This window comes from Tachyglossus aculeatus, chromosome 15 (genome assembly GCF_015852505.1).
Source record: "Tachyglossus aculeatus isolate mTacAcu1 chromosome 15, mTacAcu1.pri, whole genome shotgun sequence".
In the NCBI taxonomy this organism is placed as follows: domain Eukaryota; kingdom Metazoa; phylum Chordata; class Mammalia; order Monotremata; family Tachyglossidae; genus Tachyglossus; species Tachyglossus aculeatus.
The window spans coordinates 21,563,186-21,567,469 of NC_052080.1; the positions used below are offsets into that span (position 1 = coordinate 21,563,186).

General features: G+C 57.1%; 1 long non-coding RNA gene across 1 annotated transcript in view; it reads left to right on the forward strand.

The window, feature by feature from the left end:
* Positions 1–581, forward strand: part of LOC119937467 — a 1,580-nt gene extending 999 nt beyond the window's left edge. Inside the window, exons 2-3 of the long non-coding RNA XR_005454115.1 lie at positions 118–221; positions 517–581. This is a non-coding gene — a long non-coding RNA (uncharacterized LOC119937467). The remainder of the gene's footprint in view (positions 1–117; positions 222–516) is intronic.
* Positions 582–4,284: the final 3,703 nt, after the last annotated feature.

Genomic DNA, 4,284 nt, shown 5'->3' on the forward strand with positions numbered 1-4,284 from the left:
TGTGTGTGAGTGTGTGTACGTCAGGTGGATCTGCATTCTGATTGTCGTAATTATGTGTTTTAGAACATTTCAGGTTTAAAATATTTTGTTTGTTTTTTTAATCTATACCTTGTTCAGCTAGCTCCGAGCATTATCATCTTTTCTCCAAACGCACGGTCACGTCACGGAACGCTGTCGGGAAGAATCCGGAAACTAGGACGACTTCAAAAATCCGAGGGCAGGTGAGGAGAAAATGTTTGTTCTCGTCTTCGGGAATCTGGATTCCCGGAACTCCCGGAGCGTCTCGGTTTTTGGCTCGACCGTCTTTTCCGAGAGTTCTCCGGTGCCTCGGAGTCCTAGTGCCCCCTATGAAGTCTTGAAAAAATGCTCAAAAGTTCTAGTCCCCGGCAGGTCAGCTACTCCCTCCGGTTGCAGATTGTTCCAGAGCGATGAATGATATTCGCTTTGTCACTGGGATGGACCAAAAAAGTGTCATTTGTAATACTGTGTTTGAAATTTTTTGTTCCCCTTGTTCAGAGGAAGAGGAGAGAGGCCCGTCCCGGCCAGAGACGGAACGGGAAAGCGCACCGGCCCCCCCAGAGGACTCCGCTTCGTCCCGAGCGAGAAGGCGGCCCCTCCCCGGATCCTTTGGGAGGTCCCCCCGTGGACCCGGGGTGACGTCCGGTTTGTGGTGTTTTGGAGCCGGCACATTCTGTACAAACGGCGGAAGAGAGCGGAACCGAGCGACCGGGTCCCGACTGCCGTCCGGCCGACCCTGACAAAGCCTCCCGCCCCCCTGGCGTTCCCCCGGCTCTGAGGATGGTGACCGTGCGGCCCCGGGAGACATTGGATTCAAGGGAAGGTGTTGGTTTTGGGGAAAAGTGTGTGTGTGTGTGTGTGTGTGTGTGTGTGTGTGTGTGTCTGTCTGTCTGTCTGAGAGACTAGAGAGGGTTAGGTAGAGTTTTTGTTTGTCGGGGTAGAGGGTCCACAGGCAGGGTTGGGTCCCGTGGCCCCGGAAGCCTCTCCCGGAAAAGGGGTCCGGGACTCCGTGCGGGGACCGGATTCCGTTTGGCCGGACCGTGGGTCCGAGGAGGCCCGGGGCCCTTAATTCTATAGATGGGTCTCGGCTCTGCGCGCCCACGGTCCCGCCAAGGAGTGTCCCCGTACGGACCCCGTCTCCTCGGAAGGGACCCTTCGGGGCGTGACGGCAGCTCGGCCGGGACGGGGAGGCGTCCGGTGAGGACGGAGGCCTGGGGGTTACCGGTGTCTGTGATTCTGTTTGGAGGAACAAAAAATATAGGGACTTTAATGAGAGGTGGCCGTCAGAATGAGCGGTCGGCGGTCAGTTTCCGGAGACTCTGACGTCGAGTTAGGAAAAGGGACCCCCGAGACCGGGAGTAGAGTCGTACCGTAGCGACCCCACGAGGCGGCGTCGCCCTCATCTTCAGTGCGTACCTCGGAGGCTGGGTCTTCCCCCGTCCGTCCGTGGGCCCCTTCCAGATATCTTAGCGGTCATTCAGATCCTCCTTTAATGACTCACCCTCATCTGTGCACATAGGGGAAAGAAACCGGAAAGATCGCTTCGGCGTGGCCCGTCTCGTGCCGACGTGGAGGAGATACACGGAGCTCTCGGAGTCTTCGGGGAGACGAGGATCATCCCCCTGCAATGGAGCGAAAACCGGAATCTAAGGGAAGGTGATGGGTTTTGTCAAAATCCCAATTTTTTTCTTTTTTCTTTTTTCTTTAGTGTGTGTGTGTGTGTGTGTGTGTGTGTGTGTGTGTGTGTGTGTGTGCTTCTGTGCGAGCATTTTGAGGGGGTGCGGTTGAGTCGGTTTGGTAAAGAGAGCCCGGAGGCAGAGGCGGCCACCGTCGATTCAGAACACGGTCCTAGATCCGGCGCCCGGGGTTCCGTGCGGGGAAGCGACTCCGTTTGGCCGGATCGTGGGTGCGAGGAGGCCCGGGGCCCTTAATTCTATAGACGGGTCTCTTCTCTGGGCGCCCACGGTCCCGTCGACGGAGTCGCTCCGTACGCCCTCCGTCGTCCTTCGAAGGGACCTTTCTGGGTCCGACGGTCGCTTCCGGGGTGTAGAGTGCAAAGGTGTCATTAGAGGAGAAAAGCGGGCAAGTTCCCGGTCTCCCTGTCGGTCATTTTGGAAAACGAACCCCGGAGAGTCGAGCGTGAGACGGTTTTCGGCGTCGATCGGGTGGGGAACGCGTCTCACGGATTGTACGTCGGGAGCGTCGGCCACGGGGGCCCGGCGTTCCGACCGGACCGCCCTCTGTACGGAGATGGGGGATCTCCTCGGTTTTGGGGAAAGCGGCCTTTCTCACCCGCAACCTGAGATCACGATTTCTCTGGGGTGAGAGCGGTTAAGCGAAAGAGTCCGGCGGAGTGTAGCGTCCGGTCTTTTCTGGGGAATCGCCCGGTCCGGGAGTCGCTCCCGAAGGTGGGCATCTCTGTCGATGTCTATCGGGTCGAGTCCGGGGGAGTCGGAGAGGGGTCAGTGCATCAATTGAAAAAAGCAGTGTGAGGTAGATTAGGAGAAGGAGAGAGAGATAGAGTGAGAGTGTGTGTGTGTGTGTGTGTGTGTGTGTGTGTGTGTGTGTGTGTGTGTACATCAGAAGGATCTTCATTTTGATTTGTGTAATCATGTGTTTAGAAAACTTTGGGTTTAAAAGTAATATTTTTTTAATCTATTTCTTTTTCAGCTACCCCAGAGCATAATCATCTTTTCTCCAGTCTCACAGTCACGTCACGGAACGCTGTCGGGAAGAATCCAGAGTCTGGGATGACTTAAAAAATCTCATCGCAGGTGAGGAGGAGACAGTTTGCTATCCTCTTCAAAAATGGGGATTCCCGGAACTCCCGGGGCGTCACGTTTTTTGGCTCGACTCTCTTTTCCCGGTGTTTTCCGGCGCTTAAAAGTCTTAGTGCCCTTTAGGAAGTCTCCAACAAATGCTCAAATGTTCTAGTCCCCGGAAGGTCCGGGACTCGCTCCGGTTGCAGAGTTTTTCAGAGCGATGAATGATATTAGCCACGCCACTGAAATGGAACAAAAAAGTATCATTTGTAATCTTGTCATTGAAATTTTTTGTTCTCTTTCTTCAGAGGAAGAGCGGAGAGGCCCGGCCCGAAGCGGAACGGGAAAGCACACCCCCGCCCCCCCCCGCCCCGAATACTCCACGTCGTTCGTCCCCGTCGACCGAGCGAGAAGGCGGCGCCTGCCCACATCCGTTGGCAGGTCCCCTCTGTGATCTGGGGTGACGTCCACCGTGTGGTTTTTTCTACAAACGACGAAAGAGAGCGGAACCGAGCGATCGGGTCCCGGCTCCCATCCGGCCGACCGTGAGGAAGCCTCCGGCCTCCCTGACGTTCCCCCGGCTCTGAGGATGGTGACCGTGCAGCCCCGGGAGACATTGAATCCAAGGGAAGGTGTTGGCTTTTGGGAAAATGCGTGTGTGTGTGTGTGTGTGTGTGTGTGTGTGTGTGTCTGTGTCTGTGTGTGTGTGCCTGTGTGAGAGCCTATAGAGGGTTAAGCAGGAAATTTTTTTTGGGGGGGGTGGAGGGTTAGAGAGTCTATAGGCAGGGTCATGTCCCGTGGCCCCGGAAGCCGCTCCCGGAAAAGGGGTCCGGGTCTCCTTGCGGGGAACGGATTCCGTTTGGCCGGACCGTGGGTCCGAGGAGGCCCGGGGCCCTTAATTCAATAGACGGGTCTCGGCTCTGCGCGCCCACGGTCCCGCCTATGGAGTCTCCCCGTACGGACCCCGTCTCCTCGGAAGGGACCCTTCGGGGCGTGACGGCGGCTCGGCCGGGACAGGGAGGCGTCCGGCGAGGACGGAGGCCTGGGGGTTACCGGTGTCTGTGATTCTGTTTGGAGGAACAAAAAATATAGGGACTTTAATGGGAGGTGGCCGTCAGAAAGAGCGGTCGGCATTCAGTTTCCGGAGACTCTGACGTCGAGTTAGGAAAAGGGACCCCCGAGACCGGGAGTAGAGTCGTACCGTAGCGACCCCACGAGGCGGCGTCGCCCTCATCTTCGGTGCGTACCTCGGAGGCCGGGTCTTCCCCCGTCCGTCCGTGGGCCCCTTCCAGGTACCCTAGCGGTCATTCGGGTCCTCCTTTTATGACTCACCCTCATCTGTGCACATAGGGGAAAGAAACCGGAAAGATCGCTTCGGCGTGGCCCGTCTCGTGCCGACGTGGAGGAGATGCACGGAGCGCTCGGAGTCTTCGGGGAGACGAGGATCATCCCCCTGCAATGGAGCGAGAAACGGAATCTAAGGGAAGGTGAAGGGTTTTGTCAA